This window comes from Trichechus manatus, unplaced genomic scaffold (genome assembly GCF_000243295.1).
Source record: "Trichechus manatus latirostris isolate Lorelei unplaced genomic scaffold, TriManLat1.0 scaffold00229, whole genome shotgun sequence".
Classification (NCBI taxonomy): Eukaryota; Metazoa; Chordata; class Mammalia; order Sirenia; family Trichechidae; genus Trichechus; species Trichechus manatus.
Genome location: NW_004444165.1, coordinates 1872147 through 1892177, shown reverse-complemented (window position 1 = coordinate 1892177; position 20031 = coordinate 1872147).

Sequence of the window (20031 nt, the reverse complement as noted above, 5' to 3'; positions counted from 1 at the left end):
CACTTGACACCAACTTATTTGAGGAAAAATCAGATAAAAGAATTTTAAAAAAAGAAGAAAACCTAAGAATTATATGGGACTCTATCAACAGGAATAACCTACCAGTGACTGGAGTACCAGAACAGGAGGGGATAACAGAAAATACAGAGAGAATTGTTGAAGATTTGTTGGCAGAAAACTTTCCTGATATTGTGAAAGATGAGGAGATATCTATACCACATGCTTATCGAAGCTAAACAAAGTAAATCCCAAAAGAAAGTCACTAAGACACATTATAATCAAACTTGCCAAAACCAAAGATGAAGAGAGAATTTTAAGAGTGGCTGGGGATAAATGAAAAGTCATCTACAAAGGAGAGTCAATAAGACTAAGCTCAGACTACTCAGCAGAAACCATGCAGGCAAGAAGGCAATGAGATGACATACACAAAGCCTTGAAGGAAAAAACTGCCTGCCAAGAATTATATATCCAGCAAAACTGTCTCTCAAACATGATGGCGAAATTAGGGCATTTCCAGATAAATGGAAGTTTAGGTAATTTGTTAAAATCAAAGCAAAATTACAAAAAATACTAAAGGGAGTCCTCTGGTTAGAAAATCAATAATATCAGATAACATCCCAAGACTAGAACACAAGACAGAGCAATCAGGTATCAACCCAGACAGGGAAGTCACAAAAATAAATCAAAGGAAACAGAGACATCAATATGTAAAAGATGACAACATTAAAACAAAAAAGAGAGACTAAAAATGTAGTCATAGAAGAAGTCAGGTGATATAAGAAATACAAGAGTGGTTTAAGCTTAGAAAACCTGGGATAAATATTAAGGTAACCACAAAGGAAACTAACAATCCTACACATCAAAATGAAAAACAAGAAAAACCTAAAGATTCAGCAAATAACAAAATCAACAACAAAAAACATGAAAAGAAAATACATAAAAAAAATGACTGAGCACTGAAAATTAAGTGGAACAAAGAACTGTTAACAACACAAAAAAAGACATCAAAATGACAGCACTAAAGACATACCTATCAATAATTATGAATGTAAATGGACTAAACACACCAATAAAGAGACAGAGAGTGGCAGAATGGATAAAAAAACATGATCCGTCTATATGCTGCCCCCCTTAGACTTAAAGACACAAACAAACTAAAACTCAAAGGATGGAAAAACGTTTATCAAGCAAACAACGATGAAAAAAGACTAGGGGTGGCAATATTAATCTCTGACAAAAAAGACATTAAAGTAAAATCCACCACAAAGGATAAGGAAAGACACTATAAAATGATTAAAGGGTAAATACACTCGGAGGACATAACCATAATAAATGTTTATGCACCCAACCATAGGGCTCCAAAATACATAAAACAAACTCTAACAGCATTGAAAAGAAAGATAGCTCCATAATAATAGTAGAAGATTTCAACACACCAATTTCAGTAAAGGACAGAACATCCAGAAAGAAACTCAACAAAGATATGGAAGATTTAAATGCACAGTCAACCAACTTGACCTCACAGACATATACAGAATACTCCACCTAACAGCAGTCAAGTATACTTTCTTTTCCAACACACATGGAACATTCTCTAGAATAGACCACATAGTAGGCCATAAAGCAAGCCTTAACAGAATCCAAAGCACTGAAATATTACACAGCATCTTTTCTGACCATAAAGTCATAAAAGTAGAAATCAGTAACAGAAAAAGCAAGGAAAAAAAATCAAACATATGGAAACTGAACAACACCTTGCTCAAAAACTACTGGGTTACAGAAGAAATTAAGGATGGAATAAAGAAATTCACAGAATTAAATGAGAATGAAAACACATCCTACCAGAACCTTTGGGACACAGTAAAAGCAGTGCTCAGAGGTCAATTTATAACAATAAAGGCGCACACCCCAAAAGAAGAAAGGGCCAAAATCAAAACATTAACCCTACAACTTGGAAAGTAGAAAGAGAGCAGCAAAAGAAAACCTCACGCACCAAAAAAAAAAGCAAATAATAAAAATTCGAGCAGAATTAAATGAAAAAGAAAGTGGAAAAACAATTGGAAGAGTTAACATGACCAAAAGCTGGTTCTTTGAAAATATCAACAAAATTGATAAACCATTGGCCAAACTGACAAAAGAAAAACAGGAGAGGAAGGAAATGACGCAAATAAGAAATGAGATGGGTAATATCACAACAGACTCAACTGAAATTAAAAGAATCACAATAGAATACGATGAAAAATAGTACTCTAACAAATTTGAAAACCTAGAGGAAATGGACAAATTTCTAGAAACTCATTACCTACCTAAACTAACACAAACAGAGGTAGAACAACTGAATAAACCCGTAACAAAAGAAGAGACTGAAAAGGTAATTTAAAATCTCCCAACAAAAGAAAGCCCTGCCCCGGACGGTTTCACTGGAGAATTCTACCAAACATTCAGATAAGAGTTAACACCACTACTACTAAAGGTATTTCAGAGCATAGAAAAGGGTGCAATATTCCCAAACTCATTCTATGAAGCCAGCATAACCCTGATACCAAAACCAGGGAAACACACCACAAAAAAAGAAAATTACAGGCTAATATCCCTCATGAACATTGACACAAAAATCATCAACAAAATTCTAGCCAATAGAATTCAACAATATATCAAGAAAATAATTCATCATGATCAAGTGGGATTCATACCAGTTATGCAGGGATAGTTCAACATTAGAAAAACAATGTAATTCATCACATAAATAAAACAAAAGACAAGAACCACATGGTCTTACCAATTGATGCAGAAAAGGCATTTGACAAAGTCCAACAACACCCACTCATGATAAAAACTCTCAGCAAAATAGGAATAGAAGGGAAATTATTCAGCATCATAAACAGCATTTATACAAAGCCAACAGCCACAATCATTCTACATGAAGAGAGTCTGAAAGCATTCACCTTGAGAATGGAAACCAGATAAGGATGCCCTTTATCACCACTCTTATTCAACATTGTGCTAGAGGTCCTAGCCAGAGCAATTAGGCTAGAAAAAGAAATTAAAGGCATCCAAATTGGTAAGGAGGAAGTAAAAGTATCTCTATTTGCAGATGATATGATCTTGTATACAGAAAACCCCAAAGAATCCACAAGAAAACTACTGGAACTAACAGAAGATTTAAGTATCAGGATACAAGATAAACATACAAAAATCCGTTGGCTTCCTCTACAGCAACAAAGAGAACTTTGAAGAGGAAATCACCATATCAATACCATTTACAATAGCCCCCAAGAAGATAACATACTTAGGAATAAATCTAACCAGAGACATAAAAGACCTATAGAAAGAGAACTACAAGACCCTACTGCAAGAAACCAAAAGAGACCTACGTAAGTGGAAAAACATAACTTGCTCATGCATAGAACTCAACATTGTGAAAATATCTATTCTACCCAAAGCAATTTACAGATACAACATAATCTCGATCCAAATTCTAATGGCATTTTTTTAACAAGATGGAGAAACAAATCACCAATTTCATATGGAAAGGGAAAAGGCCCTGGATAAGTAAAGCATTACTGAAGAAGAAGAACAAAATAGGAGGCCTCACACTACCAGATTTTAAAACCTATGATACTGCCATGGTAGTCAAAATGATAAAGAACAACGATGAATCTGCAAAACATCTCATAACATGGATGAATCTGGAAGGCATTATGCTGAGTGAATTTAGTCACTCGCAAAAGGGCAAATATTGTATGAGACCACTATTATAAGAACTCAAAAAATGGTTTAAACATAGAAGAAAACATTATTTGATGGTTACGAGGGTAGGGAGGGAGGCAGATGGGTATTCACTAACTAGATAGTAGATAAGAATTATCTTAGGTGAAGGGAAGAACAACACACAATACAGGGTAAGTCAGCACAACTGGACTAAACCAAAAGGTAAGAAGTTTCCTGAACACAACCAATCATTTTGAGAGACAGAGTAGCAGGGGTGGGGGTCTGGGGACCATGGTTTTAGGGCATCTAGGTCAATTGGCATAACAAACTTTATTAAGAAAATGCTCTACATCCCACTTTGGTGAGTGGCGTCTGGGGTCTTAAAAGCTAGTGAGAGGCCATCTAAGATACATCAATTAGTACCAACCCACCTGGAGCAAAGGAGAATGAAGAAAACTAAAGACATGAGGAAAACATTAGCCTAAGAGACAGAAAGGGTCACATAAACTAGGGACTCCATCAGCCTAAGACCAGAAGAACTAGATGGTGCCCAGCTACCACCAATGACCACCCTGACAGGGAGCACTACAGAGAGTCCCTGACGGAGCAGGAGAAAAGTGGGGTGAAGAATTCAAATTCTGGTAAAAAGACCAGACTTAATGGTCTGACTGAGAATAGAGGGACCCTAGAAGCCATGGCCCCCAGACTCTCCGTTAAACCAAAACTGAAACCATTCCTGAAGCCAACTCTTCAGAAAAAGATAAGACTGGACTATAGGGCATAAAAAATGATACTCGTGAAGACAGTCCTTCTTAGCTCTAGTAGATACCTGAGACTAAATGGGCAGATCCTGTCTGGAGGCAAGATAAAGAAGGCAAAAAGGACAGGAGCTGGTTGAATGGACGTGGAAAATCCAGGGTGGAAAGGAGAAGTTTGCTGTTACATTATAGGGAGAGCAGCTAGGGTCACATAACAAAGTGTGTATAATCTTTGTATGAGAAACAGATTTGAACTGTAAACTTTCACTTAAAGCACAATTAAAAAAAAAAAAAAAAGATATACACCATATTCTGGGCCATAAAAATACCTAAACAAATTTTTAAAAAAAATAGAAATCACACAAAGTATGTTTTTATACTATCATGGTATTAAACTAAACATTCATAACAGAGACATAGTTGGAAAATCACATATTTGGAACATAACACACTTCTTAATAATACATGCATCAAAGTGGTCTCAAGAGAAACAAAATATATGTATTTTATTTAAATGAAAATGAAAATGATGATATGTACTCTTAATAGGATATAGTGAAAATGGCACTTTACCTCTGTGGTATTTCTTCCAAAAATACATAAATCCAGTTTAATCATAGAAAAACATTAGTCAAATCCCAATTTCAGGTCATTCTATAAAACACCAGATGAGTAGTTCTCAAAAATCTCAAGGTCACCAAAAACAAGGAAAATCTTAGAATCTTTCACAGCCAAGAGGAGCCTAAGGAGACAAGACATTCATATGTAAAGCAGTATCCTGGATGGAATCCTGGAACTGAAATGAGAACATTGTAGACTAAAAACTAAGAAAATCTGAATAAAATGTAGACTTTAGTTAATAATGTTGTTATTAGGTGCCATCAAGTCAATTCCAACTCATAGTGACCCTATATACAAATAGAACAAAACACTGCCTGGTCCTGTGTCATCCTCACAATCCTTACTATGTTTGAGCCCACTGTGGCAGCCACTGTGTCAATCCATCTCATTGAGGGTCTTCCTCTTTTTCACTGACCCTCTACTTTACTAAGCATGATGTCCTCTCCAGGGACTGGTCCCTTCTGATAACATGTCCAAAGTACATGAGACAAAGTTTCACTATCTTTACTTCTAAGGAACATTCTGACTGTACTTCTTCCAAGACAGATTTGTCGTTCTTCTGGCAGTCCACAGTATATTCAATATTCTTCGCTAACACCATAATTCAAAGGCATCAGTTCTTATTTAGTCTTCCTTATTCATTGTCCAGCTTTCCCATGCATATGAGGCAATTGAAAATACCATGGCTTGGGTCAGGCACAACTTAGTCCTCAAAGTGACATCCTTGCTTTTCAAAACTGTAAAAAGGTCTTTTGCATTTAATAGTTAATAATAACATGATAATATCGTTTCATTAATTGTAACAAATGTACCATACTAACGTAAGATGTTAATAATAATGGCAACTGGATATGGAGCATATGAGAAATATTTGTACTATCTTCTCAATTTTATGTAAATCTAAAACCGTTGTAAAATTAAAAGTTTATTTAAAATACCAGAATAAAACTTAGGTCTACACAACTCAATGAAAATTGCTAGAAATAGTGAACATATGGATAAATATGACAGACTTATTTCTAACTTAATTTGTTTTTTTAAAAAATTTATCTTCTGAAGCAAAACTAAAATAACAACATTTGTGATATATATAGAATATGAAATGTTAAACATAAGACAATAACAACACCAAGGATGGGAGAGAAACAATAGATGTATAGTTGTGTAAGGTTTTTATATTATGATAGTATGTATGAGGTGGTATGATTTCAAGCTAGATTGTAATAATTCAGAGATGTGTGTTGTAAACATTTTGAAAACCAGAAAAAAAAAAAAAAGTGGCATAGCTAGTAATTCAATATTATAGATAAAACAGTATTTGTTTAAATCTCAATTACTCCAAAAGAAGACAGGAAAGAGCAAAAAAAAAAAAAGGAACAAAGAACACATGATAGAAACACAAATAACAATATTGTAGACTTAAACCTAACTTTATCAGTAATTCTACTAAATATAAATGGTCTAAATACTTGAAATATAAGCAAGAGATCATAATACTGGATACAAAAGCAAGACCAAACTATGTTTTCTACAAGAAATGAACTTTAAATACAAGCACAGAGTTTTAAAAAAAAAAATTATAGAAGACTTAGACCATACAAACACTGATCTTAAAAAAAAAGTTGGAATATCTAAGTTATTATGAGAGGAAATAAAGAAAAAAGAATATCACAGTGACTAAAGAGGGACATTTAAAATAATAACAGCTTAATTCATCAATGAAGAAGACCTAACACAGAAAAGTATGCATCTAATAAAAGAGCTTCAAAATACATGAAGAAAAAATCTGACAGAACAGAAAGAAGAGAAAGACAAATCCACAATCACAGTAGGAGATGTCAACACCTCCCTCCCAGTAATTGACAGCAGATAGAAAATCAATAGGTACAAAAGACTTGAACATCAGAATCAACCAACTTGAAATTCACTTGACAGCAACATCATCTATTGGAATATTCACCAAGATAGACCATATGCTAGCTGGAAAAAAACAATAGCAAGCAAACAAAGAAAAAATGCATTTAAAATTATTCAAGTACATTTAAAATTATTGAAATTGAACAGAGTAGACCCTCTGACAATATTAGAATTAAAATAGAAATGAATATAGAAATATTTATAAAATCTCATAAATATTCATAAATTAAATAATAAACTCCTGAAGAGTTCATGTGTCAAAAAAGAAATTACAAGAAAAATGAGCAAATAGTTTGAATTGAGTGATAATGAAAACACATAATCCTTAGTACAACTACTGACATTTTGGAACCAATGATTTTTATGAGGAGATGTTCTGGGATTTGCAGGATGTTTAGCAACACCCTTGGCTTCTTTCAACTAGAAGCCAGTAGCACTCCCTCCCACCTTCACCCCCTCATCCAGTTGTGACAATCAAAAAAGTCTCCAGTCACTGGCAAATATCTCTTGGTGGGGCAGGAGAGGGAGCATAAAATATTCACCCTGGTTGAGATCCACTGAACTAAAGCAATGCTTAGGAGAAATATTTGATCTTTAAATGCTAATGATATAAAAGAAAAATGATATAAATGTCTACTTTAAGAAATTAGGAAACTGAAAGGAAAGTAAACAATCATCTTGGCTAACTCAGGCAACAAACAGTTTTGTTTCTTGAGTTATTTCATAACATTTTGAAAATTCTCTCTCTCTGCCAATTACAATCATCATATTCTTATCAGTAAAGGATCCTTATCTAACCAATTAAGACCAAACTAAGAGAACCTTTATGTTATGAGCTGAATTGTGTCCCTAAAAAATATGTGTTGGAATACTAACCACATTGGAAATAGGGTTTTTCTTTGTTATGTTAATGAGGCCATATTAGTGTAGGCTGTGTTTTAAGCCAATCACTTTTGAGAGATAAAAGAGTCAATTAGGCACAGAAGCAAGCACGGGTATAGGGCTTAGTATTCCAACACATATTTTGGGGGGAGATACAATTCAGTCCATAACATAAGGGTTCTCTTAGATTGGTCTTAATTGATTCCGGAAGGATCATTAACTGATAAGAACCTAATGACTGTAACTGGCAGAGAGAGTTTTCAAAGCACAAATGTGGAAAGATTGATGTCATGTGACGATCACCAAGGAACCCAGGAAGGAAAGATGAGACAGAGACAAGGATTTTCCGCCAGAGCCAACAGAGAGAGAAAGACTTCCCCTAGAACTGGTGCCCTGAATTCCGACTTCTATCCTCCTAAAATATGAGAAAAAAAAAATTCTGTTCATTAAAGCCACTCACTTGCAATATTTCTGTTATAGCAGCGCTAAGAAACTAAGATACCTTAGAATTTTAACTACTCAGTAAATAAAGGGGAAACTTCCTATAGATCTTGAGTGCTGGAGTCCCTAGATAGTGCAAAAAGTTAGATTTTAGGATTTTAGAAAATCACTGACAATCGCCACAGACATCCCCAATTTTTGAAACAACCACTTGGTTGATTGTCTATTAATGGTATCTACCTACTTTCCAATTCTTTGATGATCTCATTTGACACTCTCTGACACAACCTTCACAAAATCTTTAGATTTAAGCCCTTACATAACCTCAGATTTAACCACTCAGATTTTGCATCTTTTTCTAAGTACATTATATCAGCCTAATGGTCTTTTATTGAAAATCAAATGAACATATCTAGAAAACTTTACACTTTGGAATCACAGAAGCAAGTGTGACTCTTAATTTGACTTGGAGTTATTAGCCTGTAACCTTCTGCAAAATCTTTTATCTTTAACAGTGTCAATAATACTCATAAAACCAAAAAAAAACCAAACTCACGACCGTACAGTCAATTCATAGCGACCCTATAGGACAGAGTAGAACTGCCCCATAGAGTTTTCAAGGAGCACCGGGTGGATTTGAACTGCCAACCTTTTGGTTAGCAGACGTAGCTCTTAACCACTACACCACCAGGGTTTCCATAATACTCATAGGACTGTATAAAACAGATCCTCAGTAAAAGTTTTTTCTCTCACATTCACCTGTATAAATTTATATAATTTTCAGGAGCAATAATAAAAATATCTTATATCTTTGCTTTCCAAGTGTCTTGGGATTTTATAAAATATATTAAATGTTATTGCTTGGAAATTTCTACCCTTCTTATCTCAAATCTTTATTCATATTATTTGATTTACATTTTATTATTTTTTGGGTAAACTATTATTTATTTACCCATTCATTCACTTATTCATTTTTCTTCCTATAAAACACAGTCATATTTCATGGTGAATCTAAATTACTGTAAAATACAACCGAAGCTGAAAATATTCATCCATCAGTTATGTATTTTCATATGTCATTCCAAGTGAAATTATGAATGTAAAGACCATATATTCTACAATGCAAAGAAACTTAAGTGATGTTGTATCCTGTGTTTCTACTGAGATTGCTTTCAAATGCAAAATGAAGATTACATTAGAGAGAACAGCTAGCTATTAAAGTAAATGTCTTCCTTCTCTTGATTATAATTTGAAGGATTAACATTAGAAAACTTAATTCATATGTTCTAGCTCAGTAGAACATATCTAGATATACTACTAATGACCAAATAGAAAAGAGCACAAATTTTTAACATTTATTTATGATTAAACCCATATGAATTCATATTGTGCCCCACAAGCAAAGTCCCCTTAGATAATTACACACTTAAATTTCCATGTGTTTATTAAGGTTCAAGACAATTTTAAAATTACATTTAAAATTATCTACAGGTTACATATTTTGTTTTACTATCCTCAGTGTGGAAAACTTTCATAACGTGAGGCTACATTTGGTTTAGGAAAACGGGCAAAAGTCAATCATCAGGAACTATGATAAATATTATGAATGTTATGAAGGAGGTAATGTTACTTTACATCAAAGGGACAAAAACTTATGTAGTCCAAAACCATTAGCTCATGCTTAAAGACTTTTTGTTTTAATTTTTACTGTTTTGAAAAATATTTCTATAGAATATATATAGAGATCCCTAAAACTATTGTGAAGGATAATGATCATTAAAATGTAAATATCACAGGATTTTGTGTTGTTAAGCAATCTCATTATTTTTGTTATAGTTTTGGGAAAAAACTTTTATTGCCTATGAATCAGGTACTATCATTTCTTTCTATATTTGAAGTTCTGCAATAATTGATTTTATCCTACCTTTTCAATTATAATTCCTAATTATAACATTATAATTATTCAATAATTATATTTCCTAATTAAGTAAATCTCCCTAATGTTATTCACGTATATCAAGGTCAATTTAGCTATGCTTCTAAACCAACACATTTCCATCAAGTGGACTCTGACTCATGGAGACCCTATGTGTGCCAGAGTAGAACTGTGCTCCATAGGGTCTTCTATGGCTGATTTTCAGAAGTAGATCACCAGGCCTTTCTTCCTAGGTACCTCTAGGTGGACTCGAACTGCCAACTTCTCAGTTAGCAGCTAAGCATTTTAAGTGTTTGCACCACTTAGGGATTCCTTTATGCACCTAAAGGCCCTCCTATTTATTCTCTTCCAATAAAAATCTATTACTTTTTTTTAAATTTTAAATCTATCACTTCTTAAAGATCCATTTCAATTTTCGCTCTGTCAATGTAGCTTCATACTCTTCCGTCTTCAGATAAACTAATTTTTCTCTGAATCTGCAGAGTATTTATATTTTACTATACTTTGGGAACTGCTTATGTCCATGTTCTAATATTTATTAAACAGTTCCTTTACGGATACATATTTATAAAACTGAAGGCATTGGTGATTCATTGGCAGAATTTTCACCTGTCATGTGGGAGATTTGGCTTCTATTCTCAGCCAACGTACCTCAAGCTCAACCACCAACAGTCTGTTGCTATTATACTGAACAGGTTTCAGTGGAGCTTCCAGACTAACACAGATTAGGAAGAAAGGCCTGGTGATCTATTTCTGAAAAATGAGCCAATAAAACCCTATGGATCACAACAGTTCAATCCCATTGTGCACGGAGTCTGTGGCTGACTCAATGGCAGCTAACGACAATATATATAAAACTAAATAAAAATTTCATCTAGAATTTCTAAATATGTTTTTCTTTTATATGCTTCACAGTGGACGGAGCAGATGGCATGTATCTGAAAAGGAGGATTTATGGCCAGAAAACATGTTTATAAAATTCAGCACAGTAGATATTCCTCAATTATCTACTCTTTCCGTCTGTGTAGGTAGATTATATAGTTCCATCCCATTGATTTTAGTCATTAGTTCAGTTTCCTTTTGCACTATTATCTTACTCTGGCCAATGGAATATCAGCAGATGCACTGTATGCCATATCAAAGAAGCATTTGGAGTTGCCAGTAGTTTTTTTGTTCCCGTACCCTCTGCTATGAGAACATGTCCCAGGAAGCTTTGTCAACTGTGGTAGCAAAATGTGAAGACATATTGTGCATACCTGAACCTGGACTGCATCCCAAAGCAGTCAGCAAACAAAGAAGAAGTGAGAGAGAAATAACTATTTGTTGTTGCAATTTACCGAGAATTTTAGGTTGTTTATTTTGTAGCGTATCTTAGCAATATCTAATAAAACCAACTATAACATTTACTCTTAAAGTTCTGGAAGAAAACATTTTGCTTTTTAAACCAAATTTTCTTCATCTATACAAGGGATAAAGCAATCTCCACCCTAACTATGACACAGATTTAGGATATGTCACAGAAAGCATCAAATGACATTAAAAACAACAACTAATGAAGCTTTTGATTTAGTTTTTGGAAAGCCTAGGGGAGCTTTTGATTTCATTTCTGAAATAAAAACTTAATTTTGAAATATATTAAATCACCTAGAATAGAGCTTGGAATGAACTAAATGCTTAATATACTTAAAATACACAACTAATAAATTACAGAACACAATACAGCTCTTATTTATTATTTAGATGATATTAAGAATTCAGTAAGCAATTCTAATTTGATTTAAATTTCAGTTTGAGAAGTCAAGGAAACTTCAGATGATGAATTCAATCTCATTTCTCAGTTATTAACCTTATTCACTTAGGCCATTGACTCTTATAGTGAAAATTTGAAATCCTTATAGTAAATGGTTAGTGAGAGCCAGTCTTGGCCATTCATGACTGTACATGACACATCTTTGATCACTTTTCCCTCAATCTGCCTGCAGGTTCCTATAGAAATATGTCCCAAATAATAAAAATTAAAAAAATTAGGAGAATTAGATATTTAATTATGTGTTTTTAAATGTATTTAGCTTTTCATACATCTTTAACAGCATGTGGTTAATAGCACATTATGATGAAGAAAATTATGATTTATTAAACTGAATGACATCTATAGAAAAGTAGTAGTATAATAATAAGTGAGAACTCTATACAGTCAAAGGTTATATTTCTTAATGGCAGACATCTTTAAAGACATGATGGTGAACACAGTGATACTATTTATTACTAATCTTCATAGAAGCTTCCTTTTTAAGATTTATATTTTCAATTATATATTAAATATGATTTGCAGTTAGCTAAGGTTACACCAGTGTCTTTCATGCTATTCATTCAAGAGATAATCTATTAAATATTATTTGTAAAAAAACTGTTTATTCTCATGATATATGTATGTATATACAAATATATGTATACATATATATTTTCTATCTTCAGCAGCTTAAAAATATAAGGCTGAGAAGAAAGCATTATGAAAAAGTTTTCACCTAGGAAAATAAGGATATCCAATTTCTTAACAAAGCAGGGGCCCTGTCACATAATTTTAATCATGCAGTCAAGAGTCTAATAATTTATAAGCACTATAATTAAATCAACTTACAAGTTTATTTAACATGTTAAAATTTGCCAGGAATGTCATCATAGCTAATGTAGCCAACCCTATCCTTGTCAGAAAGGAATATATAATCCACTGAAGTTGCATACAATGTAGAAAGAGTAAGATATAAATATTTTCTCTATCTCTATAGATACAATTTAACTGACCTCCTAAATCAATTCTCGGTGCCTGGGTGGCACAGGTGTTAAGTGCTACAGTTGCTAATCAAAAGGTCGGCAGTTCAAATTCACCAGCCACTCCTTGGAAACCTTATGCAGCAGTTCTGCTCTGTCCTACAGGGTCTCTATGAGTCAGAACTGACTAGACAGCAAAGGATTGGGTTTAAATCATTTCTTATTTTGAGCCTCTTAGAATAAAAGTTTCAGCAATCTTAATCATTCAGTAAGACTGGTATATAATCTTGAAGTTCACTTTACATGAGTCTTTTAATTTACGTAACAAGCAGAGGAAACAAAACTTAATGTTTATACTTAGAATATGTTTGTTAACAAATGATTTATTATAAAATCTTTCCAAGTTAGGAATTAAAAATAACATCTTTTTGTTCATTCTGAAAGAAAATAAATCTAAGTGATTAATCAATTCCATGACAATTATATGTCAATTTATCACTTTCTATATAGGAGGCACTGCTGTAAGGATATTACCAAGTATATTAGTCAGGGTTGTCCAGAGAAACAGAACCAACAGGAGGGATAGGTAGATTAGACTGAGAGAGAGAGTGAGAAATAGATAGATAGATGATAGACAGATAGATGTTGTTGTTGTTAGATACCGTTCAGTCGGTTCCGACTTATAGCGACCCTATATACAACACAATGAAACACTTCCTGGTCCACCGCCATCCACACAATCATTGTTATGCTTCAGCCCAACCTTGCAGCCACTAAGTCAATCCATCTCGTTGAGGGTCTTCCTCTTTTTCGCTGACCTTCTACTTTACCAAGAATGATGTCCTTCTTTAGGAACTAGGCTCTCCTGATAACATGTCCAAAGTACATGAGACTAAGTCTAGCCATCCTTGCTTCTAATGAGCATTCTGGCCATCCTTCTTCCAAGACAGATTTATTTGTTCTTCTGGCAGTCCATGGAATATTCAATATTCTTCTCCAACACCACGATTCAATGCGATCAATCTTTCTTCGGTCTTCCTTATTGATTGTCCAGCTTTCACATGCACTTGAGGCAATTGAAAACACCATGACTTTGGTCACCTTAGTCCTCGAAGTGACATTTTGCTTTTCAACACTTTAAAGAGATCTTCTGTAGCAGATTTGCCCAATGCAATGTGTCATTTGATTTTTTGACTGCTGCTTCCATGGGTGTTGATTATGGATCCAAGTAAAACGAAATCCTTGACAACTTCAATCTTTTCTCTGTTTATCATGAAGTTGATTAATGGTCCAGTTGTGAGGATTTTTGTTTTCTTTATGTTAAGGTGTAATCCATACTGAAGGCTATATAGTCTTTGATCTTCATCAGTAAGTGCTTCAAGTCCTCTTCACTTTCAGCAAGTAAGGTTGTGTTATCTGCATATCACAGGTTGTTAATGAGTTTTCCTCCAATTCTGATGCCCCATTCTTCTTCATATAGTCCAGCTTCTCGAATTATTTACTCAGCATATAGACTGAGTAAGTATGGTGAAAGGATACAACCCTGACGCACACCCTTCTAGACTTTGAACCATGCAGTATTCCTTTATTCTGTTCAAAAGACTGCCTCTTGGTCTAAATATGGGTTCTTCATGATCACAATTAAAAATAAAATTAACATCTATGGTGAATCTACTGACATAAAACTGCCATGGATTATTAGAGATGATAATGATCATCCCACTTCAACCTCTTTACTTTAAAGATGAGGAGAATAAGATACAGAAACTTGAAATTATTCGAAGAATCACACTCTTGATCTTATATAATAAACTTAATTCAAAATACATTTAAAAAAATACCTTCAATTTGGAAATAACTTTTGCTTCCTCAAATCTACTAGATTTTTTTCATTTATACTACATTTACTCCACACTTATTGACTATCTCCTTAGCTGGCATTTTGCATTTACAATAATAGTAAAGTATCTGACTATTAACCAGGCCGTGGGCATGGCAGCAATGGCTGTGGAGCATCCCCTCCCTGGAGGATCTCTGGCTGGCCTCCAGGAAACCGGGCTCATATGTTCTCACCTGGGACCAACTCTTGTATTTGATGTCAGTTACTAGGTTAGCTGGGAGCTGGCTCACTGCCCATCGAGGCACCTTTGTTCCTTTCCACAGGGCCTCCTGTCTTCCAGTATGCTAGCTTAGGCCCATTGACACATGTTTACAGGGTTTCCAAGAGCAGGAAAAAAGCAACTTCAATGCACATATGCTTTTCAAGGCTCTACTTGCATCATGTTTGCCAATGTCCCACTGCTCCAAAAAAGTCATGAGGCCAGATTTGAGGAGTTAGATAATAGACTTCATTTCTTGATGAGAGAATCTGCAACATCAGATTGTAAGGGTACAACTGCAAAGTGGCAGAGAATGTGTGGCTATTTTTACAATCTACTACAATTAGATTAACAAAGTTATTTCTATTGCTATGTGCATGTTTTTAAGTATTTAATTTTAACTATTCCCATCAACTTGAATTCAGTAATAAGGGTGGTCAAAGTCCTTGAAGATTACTCATTTTTTTTTTCTCTTTCTGAAAATCTTGGTCTTTTTATTGAAATATTTAGGTCATTAACATTTGTTTCAATTATTTGTATATTTATATCTACCATCCTACAATTTTTTTTCTATTTCAACAATCAGTTTTATGTTACCTTCTCTCTTCTTGCCTTATTTTAGTTTGAGTATTTTTATTATTATATTTTATTTTTTATTTATTTTTTATTTATTTTATTTTATATTTATTATATTTTTCTCTCTATTCACCTTATCAGAAAAAAGATACTTAATTTTTTTAAAAATCACTGAATGAATTTATTTTATTGTATGCTAGTTTAAGGGAACTAGGATGGAACAGCAGGGTGCATCTATAATTGGAAGCTTTTACCACACCTATGGCTGAAGCATGAAAAAGGAAATGGAGTTACTGGAGCCTGGAAACATGGAATGAGGACTACCCAACATATAACCTTAGCGGGCTATAGTAACTGATAGGCAAGATTGGAACAGGGGAAATATACCCTATCTTATTCTCTTAATATCAGATTTCATGCCAGCATCTTCCTTTAGAGAAAGCTAACAAGAACTTAGAGGGCAAGGATGTCCCTCTAATGTCATCTTCCTGAGACAAACACAGAAAAAGATCAAAAAATGATCTATTTGAAAAATGGAAAACAGAGATGAACACCATAGAGGTCATAAAGCCATTTGCTATTGTTTAATGGTTATCTGGAGATTAAAACATTTTGACTTTCTTCAGTAATGAGTATTTTTCTTCTTCCTGGACGATAAATTTAGGACACTTTAACTCCCTTCACCCTTTCTCAATTTCTACACATTGTTCTCATGTATTTTAGTTCTATGTATTTAAACTCAACACATTATTGTTAATATTGTTTTGATACTTCAGGTAGGGCAAATACAAAGTTACAAGGTAAAATACAGAACTAATCACATTTGAATTTCTGATAAACAATACATATTCTTAGTACATGTATGCCTGTCCAATATTTGTATTTTTATTTTTTAAATCTGGCACCCCGGTCCAATCCCTTTTAAAGGCTCACCTGACTAGGTTAGGCCCACATAGATAATCTTCCTTTTGAAAAACTCAAAGTCAGATGATTAGTATTAGTGATATACCATCAGTCACGAGCAATTTCATGCATGCACTAAAATGGAAGGGATTATACAAGGTGTGTACATCAGGGGTGAGAATCTTGGGGGGACATCTTAGAACAGAAAGAAACATCTACCACAGAAATATTCCTTATTGGTTTAGGAGTAATATTACCAGTATCCCGTGGTTTTAATAAATTATCATGCTGAATACTAGTATCTTAGATCTATATTCAGAGAACCAATTTTTTTTTGTTTATATAAGAAGAAGACATTCTTATAGGTAAAATCCACTTGAAAAGTGAAATACTGCTACTAAATTAAGGTCAAAATAGCAGAAATGAATTCGCTTTCATGAGATATTAAGAAATATCAGAAACTATTTTGAAGTACAAGAGGGACAATGCTTCAACTACGTGACAAAATAAATTTCAATTTCAGAACTAATTGTATATTAAAAATATAAAACTATTATTTTCCAATCCAAATCAATCCAATATGGGGATTACACTGATCATTGGCTTCTCTTGTTTTCCCTCCTGATTACATTTGGGTATATATTGTTTTCCTACCTAGTATACAAAGAGTCTATCAAAGACAAAGGAAGAGCAGAAAAGATATTGAAATATGGTGGCTCGATAGTAACTTGCATAAGAGTATTTTAAAGAGGAAAATGCAAATTACAGAAAGAAGACAAAGAATGCAAATTTTTATTGATTGCATAATATTTGTCCTGGGTTTTTTGCTGCTTACCATTTTAACCCACACACCTGTGGTCATAAAATAGCTAAGAAATAACACACAGAGCTACCGTAACATTATTAAATATCATTCATTGTCCACCAACCATCACAAAATTTGTAACTCATCTCTAATAGAATCTAGTTGTTGCTGTTTTTAACAAATAGTGCTATTTTTAACAATTTAACAAATTGTACTCACTAAAACTAAAAGATAATAATTATTCTACCTGACCTTGTAGATAAAAGCCAACACAATCCATTTATTAATGTATGCTCAACAACAAACGAATGCCTCTGAAACTCAGGCACGATTTACAGCTGTCTTCCCTAACTGTCCTTAGCTTTTATTTTTGACCTACTTCTAATCCAACCCATTTTTACCTATCATCAGCTAACCCTTGTTAATTGTTTTATTTCCCTGATTTTATCTTCCTTTTTTTGTTGGCCTTGCATACTAATTGTAGGTTCCCAGATTTGAACTTTGGCACCCCTAAGGGTTTCGGTTCATATTTACCACTTGTCTTTTTCCATCTCTGGCTGCCACAGGTAGGCACTCTCACAAAAGATTTAGCCTTTTGGAATTTAAACACTGGCATAATCCAATTTATCCAGTCGTTAACCATAAGCACACGTCTACCCTCCACATCTTAGGAACGGAAACATACACTGCAGGCAGAGATAAGTCAAAGAGAGATAAAAAGCTGAGTAAATTTAAGTCAAGCTATTCACAAGCCATAAATAACTGGCAGCAAACATACTATTTACATTTTGGGGGCTAGGTGAGAACTAAATGAAAAAAAAAAACAAGCAAATAATTTAGCACCGTGCCTATCACATAATAAGCACTCAATTAATATTAATTTTAACTTTCTGTGGAATGACGCATTGGGCTGGGGAAGAATTCCCACTTATATTGCTCTGTCTGTGATCAGATGGTCCCCTGAGTAGTACTGATATAATTTAGAAACTCTAGAAGTTGACTTAAGAGCAATAAACTTATTTAGGGAATCATCCTGGTAAATCTGTTTAATAACTTTTAACTAGTTTTGGTTATCAAGATAACCTCAAATGAAGAATTATCATTATTATCTGGCACAAATGGAAATCCATAAATATGTATGTACACATACACTTTCTCTTATTTTTCTTTACCTATGAGACAGTGCTTCGCACATTTTATTATGCTCATGTTACTCTTGCTTTCTAAGCTATTCAGAATTTCCTTGGCCACTGTCAGGTTGTATAATGATTGAACTTTTTCATAGCTATTTAACCTGGAGTTCTAATAATAAGCCTTAAGATATGTGAAATTTGATTTGTATGAAGACTTACAAGGTACAAAATAGGTATGCCATTCATACTTTATAATAACCCTTCCTGAGGAGAAGGAAATATAGAGTTCAAAAAAATTATTATTCAGTTTTTTCATCTTTAAGAGCTACTTTTATTTCCAAGTGTCTGAAGTAGCATTATTTGTTATTCCTTCCATTTTCTTCATGTGCAATAGAACACAGAACAAGTGGACAAGGGTTTGGTTCACTATGTACATATGAGTAGAATCTTCTATGGTAAAAATATTCAACATCCACCCACATCTCAATTTTCTGTCTTTCAAATTAAACATCTCATTTCAAATCAGTTTACCCACTTTAGCTCATAAGGTTTTATTCATAACAACCAAACACTATATTAAAATAAAAAGTTTATTTACAAAGTAAATATGAATTCAGGCACAAATAGTATGTCATTTATTGAAAAGCAGTCCAAAATTCTTAGATTATCTATTTAACAAATTTATATCAGAATATACAACTCTACTTGGGTAAGTATATTAACATGTTTCTCAATTAGTACAGAATAGTAGTAAGAAGAGATGAATTATCTTTATTCTGTCATAAATCCCTTTAACTGACAGAAACCTCTTGACTATGCTTAGACAATTTGCTTTTTCACTGTCCTTATACAGGGGAAAAAAGTTCTTGCTAAAAATCATTCCTCTAAAATTTAAAAACAATTGCAATGTACAGCACATTTTGGTGGAAATATTGAAATTTAGAGTAAAAAATGACTGGGTTCTTGCCCTGTATAACTCAGTGTTTTTGTGATTTGAGTCAAGTTACTTTATCAGCCTCAGTTTTTGTCATTTTTAAAATTATCTAATTAGTTTTGACTTTAGTAATTAGCCTCACACAACTTTTGTGAATTAAATGAAATAATGCATGTAAAATCACTTTGTATACAATAAATCTCTCTAATAAATTTTAACTGTTACTGTTGTGTCAATATTGTGACAATTACTGTACAACTACATTTTGAAATATGATAATGAGACCTAATTCAATACAGTTACCAAAAGCATTATCATCAATAAACAAATTGGCTTCTGTCTATTGGAGAAATCTAAAATACGTCCAGCACCTATTATTTCTCTGGCCCTTTTAAATATTCTCTAAAACAATGTTTTCAGAAGATCTGTTTGGTAAGTTGTATTATCATCCATTTTGAGATGAAAGAATTTGAGACAAGGGGGTCAACTATAAGATTTAATGCCTAGATTTGATTCCATCTCTTGGATATTGAAATGGTTAGTCTT